We start from the raw sequence: 12,201 nt of genomic DNA on the forward strand, positions 1-12,201 counted from the left end.
GCGGTTCAGGTGTCCAACGATATATGAGACAGATACTGCGCCATTTCCTTTCCCCAAAAACCAATAATTATTATATTATAAATGACAGGAATATTGTGAAGGTATTCGTTAGCTTTGCTGTAAAATGCTCGCCTCTCCGTAAGAGCATTTTGAGTTTAACAGTTTACACTTTAAGTGTTAAAGGTGTTGAGAAGGGTTGTTAAATCATGAGGATTCCAAAATAGATAACATTGAGAAAAGAGCCTTAAATGCCGCGCTCGAGGACGGTTATTCACTTAGCAAGATATGTTTAGCGGTTTCCTAACCACGAGAACCTTTTTTGTGGACTCATCACTAAAAACAATTTTTTTTATAACAACGCTATATATAGAGTAGCTAACAGAGAGTTAAAGATTGAGAGGTAAAGCAGGGATGTTAACCTGAAGGGTGCTCTGCTTGGCTATCCGGCAAGCTAAAAGAATTCTTCTTCGAATGATGGAAAGAAAACTTCAGAATATCTGTTGCTTGAGAAAGAAAAAAAATCTTTAACAAAATTTTGGATTCGCAGAAAATTTGTACAAAAAATTAGAAATACCTTTTGAAACAATCGGTAGGTAGGTGAAAACTTTATTGATGAGCCTTATGGATGAGTCACTGCCTAGGGTTGGTCTGGCTCTTTATCCCGGGTGGTGGCCAACAGTCCTGAAACAGTGGGAAAACAAAAATTATAGAATATAGTTCGCGCGCTACTACGCCAAAATTTCTTCACGTTAAACTTTCCTGTCAGGAAAAAATAACGATGACTCATGCGCAATGCTTCGGGCTGCACTGCAGTGCAGTGGCAAGGTGGCCGCCTGGCAGTGTTAGAAAAATCTTTGTCGGCTACACTTGTTGACATGGAATCGTTAAGAAAAGGTCGGGCACCTTCAGAGAGACCCAAAAAGCAGTCAATTTCCTCTGCAACGGCGCAAAAGAAAGTTACAATCCTCCACCTGTTATGTTTCTGGCTGGGAGGAGCAATGGGCGGCGTCTTTTCGTACGATGTTTTCGTTTGCAACAGGTTTCAGCGCCGCGAAATCACGATTGCTCCATAGCTGCTGAGCAGCGTCTGGGCAGTGTAACACCCCCAATCCCGGGGGCCTTTAAGATAATAAAACGAAGTGAAGTGAAGACACCACCGCAGGCGGCCCGATTGGTCGACGGATGAGCGTTGACACGTCTCGTACGAATGTTAAAAATACTCCCTCAAGCGGCTGACAAAAAAAAAAAAACAGATTTGAAACTGTCCTTTTGCGACGTTAGCTGGATGGTATTATTTGTGCAGGAGGGGCTCGAATTGCTCAGAAAGTGGTATTTTGTGCCATTGTACAAAGTGATCGAGTTGGATAAGTGCGGTGAGGATAGTTAAACGCCGCATAATTTCAAACACTTTTATGGAGGAAAAACGCTAAGGCGCCCGTGTGCTGTGCGATGTCAGTGCATGTTAAAGATCCCCAGGTGGTCGAAATTATCCCGGAGCCCTCCACTACGACACCTCTTTTTTCCTTTCTTCTCTCACTCCCTCCCTTATCCCTTTCCTTACGGCGCGGTTCAGGTGTCCAACGATATGAGACAGATACTGCGCCATTTCCTTTCCCCCAAAACCAATTATTATTAATTATTATTATCAAAATAGCAGATTTCCCGGTTTCTGGTACGACGCATTCTATCCATGCCTTGTTAATGACGGCGAGGAGTTGAGGGAGTACAGCGGAACTCAAGTTCTTGTAAACCTCGTACAGAATGGAGTCCGGACTGGGCGCCGTCTTCCGACGGGCCTCATCTGTTGCTGCAAGAAACTAAGGCATGGAAAATGGATTCTTTTTACTGGATTCTTCTTAGCATCGCCTTTAGAAAGGAGACATAATGAAGAGGTGTGCACAACGTACGACGCCCGCATACTGCGTGACGCCTTCAAATGAAAGCAAAAAATTTTTCAACTTTAAAAAGATTCAGTAAAGTCCAGCACAAAAAATTCTCGCATGATATCATGAAATCTGGCAAAAGGGGACAAAGATGGCAAGAGCATGACAAGACCATGACATACTTTTGTGGTTCTGTTGAATGCAAGAACTAATTTGACTTTCCTTCACGAGAGTTTATAGACAGGTCCACGGTGGTAAAATAGGTGTCAGCACCAGGTTACTACATGCCATTGTCCGCACAACCACGCACTTTCAACTGAGACGACTACATCAACGCACTTCAGGAGGAACAGTAGGCAGAAGAAGAAGAAGAAGAAGAAGAAGAAGAAGAAGAAGAAGAAGAAGAAGAAGAAGAAGAAGAAGAAGAAGAAGAAGAAGAAGAAGAAGAAGAAGAAGAAGAAGAAGAAGAAGAAGAAGAAGAAGAAGAAGAAGAAGAAGAAGAAGAAGAAGAAGAAGAAGAAGAACAAGTTCATTCTCGCGTGCTTCTCCGCTTTTCAGCTTGGACCAGGGGTACTCATCGATTCTTGCCAGTAACCTGTTCCTGTACTGCAACCTACTCGGAAGCCCTCAAGGAACACTGCATACCGCAACTGGTGAGTTGTTAAATGGTATCTGGAGACAGCTATATCAGCCGTCGGGGTCCCAATATCTATAAACCCCTCCAGCGGTCGGCAGAATGGATGCCAGCCTCAGCTAGTATCAATCCTCCTAGTAGGGTTCCTGAGAGTCGACCAACCTAATGAGCCAGGTGAAGATATATGAGGGGGGGCGAAAGTAAGGAAAGGCCCTGTATCGCAGAGGCATTGATTAGGGCATTCACTGCCGACATGACTTCGCTCTATTGCAGTAAGGCGAAAGTGTGGTATGGGATATAATAAATTACCCTATAGATGGCTATCTCCTGCGCTGACTGGCGAGATTCTCGTGCAGCGTAAATGGGTTCGGTGGCTGCAGTGCGGTCTGACATATTCCAGAAATTGATGCCTAAAACTTCTTAGGAAAGTGCTCTTTCTCCTGCTGTCCTGCACAGAGGAGTAGTAGCTAGTGAAAACGACGTGCAGCGTGAGCTGCATCATGAGACCCCATTTCAGCACCCGCATGTTTTATTATCGCTGATGCATAGCAGGCCCTGACTGACAGTCGGGAAGTTAAGTTATATTATGGGGCTTTAGTAGCCATGTAAATGTTGTCTGCCGGTGCAAACCAGACTTTTTTGTGGTTCAAAACGAGTCATGGGTTATATGAGCCTCTGATGATAAATGCACTCTCCGTGACTGCGAAAAGTGAACTGAATCAGTTTCCAGCCAGCGGTGGCTAGGAGTGAGTGAGCGGACCTAAAGAGAGAGAAGGACAAGGAGAGAAAAACAGGAACTTCAAGGCAATTCGTTCTCTCCTAAAAAATGGCAACGATGGTTGAGCCCTACGCTACATAGTCGCATATGCCCTCTAAAGTATATTTTAGAATAAATCACACATGTGGCTATCGCTTTATATTTTGTATATAGGGCTCTGGCATTGCAGCTTCAGTGAATGTTTTGACTTCCATCTATAGCTTTTATTTTTCTGGCGTACGAAAAGCGGCGATTCATTACTGCGTCTGATTCCAATTAGATATAGGTCGCGTTCACATCGACTAGGGTCTCTCGATTTTTGATTTCCTCTCAGTGATGTGTAGTGAAACTCTAAAGGCTTTTGGCACCCTTCCCATGTGATACCGCTCGGGTAGAGGCTCGCCACTGCGTAGTCCATAATCTCTCTGTCCATCGCGTTTGGCTAAGATCACTGCTGACGACAGAAAACGTTCCGATATTACGGGCAATGATGTACCACAAACATCTTAGCCAGTTTAGTTCACATTGCTTACGCGCATTCTAAAACATTCCAAACAAACAAGGAAGGGAATTACCAGCCGTGTTCGGGTTTTTACACACTATCCGTGGGAGAGATTGCAGTTAGGAGACGAAAACGGCTAAAAATCAGTAAACAAAATGGGGCTCGCGTAAGTTTCACCCCTAAGAGTAGAACGTGACAGTGTATAAGGTTCCATTCACATCGCACACTCAGTTCCTTACTTTTTTAATTAGCATGCTCATATTTACGCTTGTACGTGCCCTTACATGTCTCTAAGACACTTACGCAAGTCAGACCAAAACAAATTCAGTAGGTCCACTTTTTTTAAAGCATGTACCAAGGAGCCTTCGTGACGCATTGCCTATGCACTGAACGTTGTCATCCCGTTTCCTGCACCTCTCTCAATTCATCTTTCTCTTCCTGATTCCCTTATCCACGCAGAGTAGCAAGTCAGCTAATGTAAGCGTCAGCTGAATTCTCTCTTTTCAATTCAAGAGCTTATCTCCCTCTCTTTCTTTCTCTCTCTCTCTCTCTCGCTCTCTCTCTCTCTCTCTCTCTCTCTGCCGCAAACAGAAAGTCCTAGGTTGGTTGTCATGGGCTCGTACAAGCCATTGCGCTCGTCCTTTTCTTTGGGTCGTTCCTTTGTGCGTCGTGTTTTTTAGGGAAATTTTCTCATGGCTTCTACAGCCGTTCTATTCCCACCTACCTTCAATTCCCACCTGTTTCACTCAAATCTTCTGCTCATTGCAATTACTTTACTTTGCACATTTAAGCAATTATAAAATCTTTGCGAGCAATTCCAATGCTCTCGAATATTTTCGAGTTACAACGAAAGACGGTGACAGCTTTTCTTCGACAAGAGGGCCCTTAACGTACCCACGTTAAAAAACTGCAAACTTCTAACCAAGACTTAGGAAGCCGATAGCGGTTGAAGTCACTCTGCCTTCCTTCGCAACTGCAAAAGCACAATTACTCTTCACACGAATCCGACTTCAAGCCTCTTTTTAAAAAGCGCTCCTTCGCCACTCTTCAACCGCCACAGTGACGTCATGCACACTGTCACATGAGCCACCGCGTCAACAACAGAGCAGTTCAAAGTTTCCACATACTCTGCTGCGCAGCTGGCACCTCGCCAACTGCTCCACCATCCAAGTATAACGTCATAACTTGCTCTCATTGATTGATTGTGGCGTTACGTCACGACCTCTGGTGACCAATCCTGAATTACTGTAACAAAGAGCGCGGCTTTTCCTCCGAACGTCAGCTCTAAAGCCCTTGCGTTAAAAACGGCGCAATATGGTGCCGATTTCTCTTTGCTGCTCTTCGCGCCTTCGCTTCTTGCGTAACGGTGCTGTTAAGGAGCTGACCGAGAATTGCCTTTCTAGGCAATTCATTCCCATTCACGGAGGCGGCCAAGGTGTTTACGACACTTGCTACTGTCGAGGTGTCGACGGCGCCGATGAGTGCAAAAGACGGTGGCGAATTGACCGCGGAGGAGAGGAGGAAGTTACTAGACCGATCCTCGGATGACTCCGTGCTCACTGGCTGGTATAACGTCGTCAACTGGATCCTCCATTTCGTCCTCGCCGATCCAATAGACGCCAGTGAGTTCTCATACACACCTTTTTATTCTCGATTTATTTAAGAGCTGTACTTTCTACTTTAGTTCAGGCGTTACAGAGAAGAATGTTTGTGACAGGAGCAACTCAATAATTTTCGTTCATTAGTATAAATATAGGGCAGAAACGAAGTACACAACATGTATTCTGGCAAAACTCCCTACAATTAACGACTGCGTTGGAATTTCTAAAGCTTGTTGTCAGCCCTTTCGTTTTTTCCTTGAGTAGTAGGCCATCATTCTATCTTGGATTAATTCAACATGTAATTAGAAATAAAGCAGCACAATTTTTCACTTGTCTTGTATCAAAGGAAAATGCAGTTTGACGAAGTTACTGTTGACAACTAACAAAGTTCGGAAATTTAATAAATTTGAGCGAGCTCTTTGAGCATTGCACGAGGTACACCGAAACTGTTACAAGGATGCATTGTTACATTGAAGCTGAACCGAGCAAGAACTTTGGACAAAGTACAATGGCAAGGGAGTTGATGATGATGATGGCACTGGGCCATGACGTTCGCAACGGGAGGGCACTTTAACGGACGGCTTCATCATGTTGCCCCTTCGGTGTGATAGTAAACGCTCATAGGCAACCTTCTTTCCGAAGATGCTTCTGGCAGTTGTTGCTGTGGAGACACGTGAAACTGTTGCCAGCCAGCTGGCTTTGCTTTCTTGTGGAGTATCCTGCACTCTTAATTACAAAATTCATGCGTGACATGTCCGTAATGAGAGCCTTACAAACATAATCAGCATTATGCTAGTCGAAAGAAGCGAGGGAACTGTGTCACAAATACTACAAAACGTTTTGTCATTGTTAACACCATGATTTATCATTTAATTGTAACGACAAATTTTTGATACGCTTTGAAAGCATTTTTCTCTCGTACTGTAGTTTCTTTCTTTGGCAGTACTTTTCTGTTGTTGTACAGTACTCTCCTGCAGCAACTGCAGAAATTTCTGTTTTTACTACAGATTTATCGGCACATACAATACAACAACCTGTTGAGACGACAGAAAGTTTTTTGTTGTATTTTTCGACTGGGATTAAACAAAGATGTATGTTTTTTGGAATAAAACTACACCGGTTAGCACGCGCACGTGCCCTTTATTGGCACTGAACACAATCTCTGTCTACGTACAAAACGAAATGGTGCTTAAAGAATGTTCGAATTTAGTATTTACGCAACGGGATGTGCTGCATGCCTTATGTAAGTGAATAGACCTTCTACAGAAGCCTCCACATGAGGGACTGCGAACAACCACAGGCAGATCTTATATAACCAGCGCCATCAGAAGATGGCACCGATTATATACAGCCGACGTTCTTTCACCTTCTTCTCAAAACTGTCGCTTCATTGGCCATTAAACGGATTGGTTGTTTGTTAAGAATAAGTAATAAGTGGCGCGGAAAAAGGCGCGGAAGGAGACGCGCGCATAAAGCTGCGCATCGTTAAATGCCTTAAGAGATGAAGGAAATACTGCGTGTTTTTCTTTTCTCGTTTCTGTAGCATTCCTGAAGGAAGTCAGCCACGCCGATGTGATTGAGTCAATAGATCTGGTAAGTTTGTAAGAAATACAAGAATTATGCAACATCTTCAATTACAGTACATGACTTTGAGGCTTTACCTGTCTATGTGCTGAAGAACAGGCAGTCGAGAAAACTGCATCTAATGGCGCCCGTCAAACTTAACGAAAGCGTTTTGCATAGAACGTAAGTATATTTCTTTTAGGCATTTCAGCTGCGAATTGTGTGTCGTTCATGCCACGTATTAAGTATTTGGAGATCACTATTGCTGTGGATGAGCATTACGTATTTAATTGCGGGTCCAGTATAGAGCGGTTCTGCTGAGCGGGTTAAAAAACCTCCTGTTCCTTTAAACAACGTCCGTTATGTTCTTCCCATCTCCCCTAACCCTCTCTCTACAAACGAGAAGCTGATATATAAGAACATATTTGTTCAAGGATCAATGCTGCACCTTTGCGCGTTTGAGATTAAGGTAGAAGGGGTAGCTACCACAAACTGTCAAGTATATAGCCTGAAGTTGACCCAGATGTCTCGCACTCGATTCGTTCCGAAGCGTTACAAAGCTCCTCGCACAGGGAGGAGAGAAATAGACCCAATGTTTCTCGCTGTTCTGCTTTCTCTGAATCCGCAGTACGTTCGCTACGAGCCGCAGGTGGCGGTGCTCTACGCCACGGGCATGCTGTTCTTCGCCGCGGGAATCGTGGGCAGCGTGCTGTACCCACTGGTGCGCCGGCGTGGTTTTTGCGGAGGGGATCGAACGCAGGACCTGAATGAGAACATGCGGTGCATACTCCAACTGTACACGGCTGCCTACATTGTCGTCCTTGCCTGCATCCTGTGAGTAGTGCTCGCACAAGCACGCGCTCTTGTACAAACACGAGCGCGAACACACACGTGCACATTTTATCCATATGCTCATGGTTTACAACTAAAGTGGTTCGCTCATTGCGTACACACTAACCGATGACTCAAAATGGCGAATTCTAGAGCAAAGTTTACGTCTATGGAGTTTCATGGTCTGCACCAGTTCCAGCAGCCTTAAAAGATAAAGTCTTTTTTTTCTGTCTTACTGCAAGGCAGTGCAATGTGGCAGGTTTGCTTACACAGAGTTGAAGCACCACGTGTTATCTTTTCCCTACATGGAAGTTCAGTCGAGCATCTAGGTTTACCTTATTTTTTTTTATTTCAAGAGAAAGATTGATGTTGGCTTTACCGCCCGTTTCAGGCTGGGGGGCATGCTGATGTTGGCAAGTATTTTCGAATTGAAGCAATCCTCGGCAGAACACCACAAGGGATTTGCGGAATACATCAACGCTGTCAGAATGTTTTTCCTTGGTATGGCAAAGGTGAGTGCATTGCTTCAGATGTGCCTTGCTGGAGTGCCGGGTAATATCCAGAAATACAAAAAGAAGGAGCTTTTCTTTTCGTATTTTTTAATCATTGCTAGGTGCGAGTGTTTGTGGCTCACTGCTTTGCTAACATTTGTCGTTTATCATTGCAGTAATTAGTTTCGTGCTTACCATATAAATATGTTTTCATTTCGAACTGGTTGTCATTCTTTGTCTGGTTTAAATATTTTGAAGCGTCGATTTCGATCGACCTTTGTTTCCAGGTAGCGAAGGAACAGGAACATGAGAACGTGAAGTACCTGAACGAGCTCCATCGTACCTTGACCGGTGAGCATTTACCTTGAATTTTCATCCTCTGTTTACTTCGCACAGACGCCGTGGAACTTAAATGCAATCGATCTTGTTGAGCTGTTACCTCCTAAAGACTGAAGTCATATTCATCATTCTGGAGATGTGCTGTACGCATGTTATTCTAGTTTAAGTAGACGTATATCGTTTGAGGATGATAAGCGTAGAAAAGCATATGGTAGCTGCCACTTTCGTCAGCAGATTTTTTTTCTTCCACGTCATAAATTAAGAGTGTAATATCGATCATAGTGCATGAATATAGCATTTCACAGTAGTAACACGTGCTGGCACTGAAAAATAAATACTAAATATTCAGGTATGTCCGAAGACAACCATTATCAAATGATGGCCATGAAAAACTTCCCAACCGTAGGAACACAGCCATTGCAAGCTGCAGCTCACCCAACTTAGTCTAAAAACGTCAATAGGTTGAGTTTACCAAGCATCTGCACTTATTGGTTTAAACAGAAAAAAAAATATGACAAACTTGTTCCGAAATTGGTCTCCAAATATTTGTTTTAACCTTAAAAAAATCAGTATTCTTGCAGTGCTCGCTTTGCCTAGCAGGCTACTACGTAAGAGTGGCACTCAATCTCGACAAAAAACAAGTAATCACGACACGACATGAACAGAGTGCAGACGCCAAAGACACGATGACAGGGTGGAAGCATTGAGCTAAGTAGGGCGGTACCAGGTTTTTAGGCGTTACTGCTACACACCTCAGCGTAGCGGGAGGCCCCACCTCCTCGCCAAACGCCGTCTGCTAGCTTTGAGCCTCTATCCGCTGTCATCACTCTCTTAGGGCAGCTGATTGGTTAAGTAGGCTTCTACTGCATGAAAGGAAGCTGGCGTCGAAAAGTGGGAAAAGTCGAATGTTCTGTATACCACGGTGGTTCAGCGGCTGTGCCATCGTTGCCGTGAACACAGAGACCACGTCATGTTCTAGTTTTTCGCTCAACCCAACGCAACATCAAAACTGCAATGTGACAACACGTTTTTTTAGTAATGTACAATTTGCATTTTGATCTGACGGTTATGTTATTTAAATGCGATTACTATGTAAATGGTGATATCATTCCTTGTATTAGCACAAGTCTAAATATTACTATTTAAGAGTGAATTACTGATCAATTGACTACTTGTGCTGAAAAAAGGGCAAAATCAAATATAATTGAAACTAGCCGCTCTGGGATAGCACATCATAATACCGAAAAAGAACTTATAATTGATCCTTACAAATTTTTATTAGCCAAAAAGCTATTCTAAAATAAATATCACAATAAATCAGCATTATTTCAAAATAAAACTCGAAAAATCAAGTCCCTAAGTAAAGCAGATAAATTGGTTGTTCGATATTAAATGAGTGGCACCAAAGAGTACAGCCTTCATACTATTGTAATTGATATAAAAACTTCTTGGGGTGTGGTAAGCGTACCGAAGTGCACTAATATCTGAAAACTATGTCTAAAAATTACATTTCATTACATTTCTAGAAGTCGCGAAAATAAGACTTGCTTAAGAATATTACAGGCTGAAATGATATTCATTTTCGTTGGGTGGGCTTGGCTAAAGGTTTGTTTCGTGACCGCACTTCGTATTTTTTTGCACCGTTGCCTGGCTGCAGACTTCAGCATGGACCTCAAGAACGACTTGCTTCCGAAGATTAAAATAGCCACAGGGGCTGCCAGTGGTCTTTTGAAAGCTGGTAAGTGCGCTACTTGTTCGCTTTTATCGCATACTCGTAACAGCTCTGGTCTTTAAACTACCACAGCTTCTGTTATCATAAATCACAGCTTGAGTAAAGCCACTCAAACATATTGCCAATATCTCAATATTTTTTGCAGATTTGCTATTTTAAATTGCATTAAAAAATATCACGTTGAACCGCCTGAAAGCTAAAATCCGCAGCTGTGCCACTGCCTTAGATATGTTCCCATGTTTCTTATTGATAGAAAAGCGCACAGGACGCTTCTGTGCGAGAAAGACGAACAATCATAGTGCCTTTCATATTATCGGTTTGATTCAAAGTAATTTTTAAGTACATTTATACAAACAGGCACATCAGCAATGTGTCTAAAAGGTGAAATGTTTCACCTTCGCATTTTTCTCAGCCCAATAATCTGAACTCTAGATATAGTGTACATTCCTTTAAAAAAATTTTCTCTCGCAAGACTTTACTTGCTACATTTTATTTAGAAAAATAAGATAGGTCTTACAGCACAAATGTCAATTTTAGTATTCAGTGAAGTGTGTCTAGTGTTGGTTTATATTGTTCATGTCACAAATTATATTTCACTTGCACCTTTATTGCAGAGAACAGCGACTTATTTCCACCGGTAGGCTTTTTTCTTTACCCAAATATCTCGTTTTCACTCACACCCCAGGTCGTGTAAATAATCCGGAGCCTTCCTCCTCAGCGTCCCTCATGGCTAATGTGTGGCTTCGTCACGTTAAACCTACGTTCAATACCGTACTCTGCCGCTAGTGTTTCCTCAAATTTTCACCTTCACATAAAGCTTTTCAAGAGAACAAGCTCGGCAGGATTACCTTCTGTAAGCCAACTTCAATATTCAATGTTCGATTCCTTAACGTGTAGTTGCTGCTTGGGAAGTACGCACCAGGAAAACGCCACGATATCCATGAAGGAGTGCATGAATTTGTAGCTCAGGGGATTTAAGATTATCTTACATGCCGATACAGTGAACTGAGAAAATAGCGGAAAGGGTTAACAAGGTATAACTATGCGACACATGAACTCTGAATTACCCCTATCTGGCTTTATGGCTAGAAATATAAAACTGCGGTTCCCTTATTGAAGACTAAGCAAGCCCTTATTTACCCTAACTACATTTAGCTACAGGTTGTGCAGATACGTGCGTGCCAGATGTTTCAGCGAAGGCTAGCAGTTAAGTTTTAGAAACAGGATACTTGAGGCATAAGTTTGGATCCTACGGCTTCTTCATATTTTTTGTGGTTTCACCAAAGCCTTTCCGTTGACAATTACTCCAGCGCAAATTCGCCTGCCAGCCCTCACCTCTTGGGCACTTTCGTCGCCTCCGTAGTTTGTCGTCGCTTTATCATGCTCCTTTGACTTTTAATTCTCATTCGACGTAACGCTCACAGTGCTTGCCAAGAGTGGTGCGAGTCCCCGTCCCAAAATAGGTATAGGTTTACCTTTTCTTGACGGGCACAGGTCGCCGATACTCAGCTGCTCGAAAGGGGCCAGCTGGCCGCCAACAAAGAGGCGGTGAGTTCTGCATTTTCTTGTACTTCCTACATTCTGTCTGCTGAAAAAATTAGAACAACTGTGCCTGAAGCCATGCTCCGTAATCGAAATAAAGTTTTTTAATCATATATTTCGGGGCCCGACCAGACAACGCTGCGAAGAATACCGGAATATCAGAAGGGAGATAAGAATTAAAAATGAACCGGCGTGGGGTGCGTGGCATCATACAGTTTCTTAATATTACCTACAGGAACACCTGTGATATTTCAGTGGTACTGGCGTGGTCTTTCTTGTTAGAACTCATGCTACTACCTCCCACCTTGCCTAGGGAGAAAGCTGAC

The 12,201-nt window shown here is 43.2% G+C and overlaps 1 long non-coding RNA gene across 1 annotated transcript; it reads left to right on the forward strand.

Moving 5' to 3' along the window:
• The first annotated feature begins 8,179 nt into the window (after positions 1-8,179).
• Positions 8,180-10,321, forward strand: LOC144123424 (uncharacterized). Its single transcript, XR_013313094.1, has 3 exons — positions 8,180-8,283; positions 8,550-8,613; positions 10,259-10,321. It is a non-coding gene; the product is annotated as an uncharacterized LOC144123424 (long non-coding RNA).
• The last annotated feature ends 1,880 nt before the right edge of the window (positions 10,322-12,201 follow it).

The sequence above is a fragment of the Amblyomma americanum genome, chromosome 3, assembly GCF_052857255.1.
Source record: "Amblyomma americanum isolate KBUSLIRL-KWMA chromosome 3, ASM5285725v1, whole genome shotgun sequence".
In the NCBI taxonomy this organism is placed as follows: Eukaryota; Metazoa; Arthropoda; class Arachnida; order Ixodida; family Ixodidae; genus Amblyomma; species Amblyomma americanum.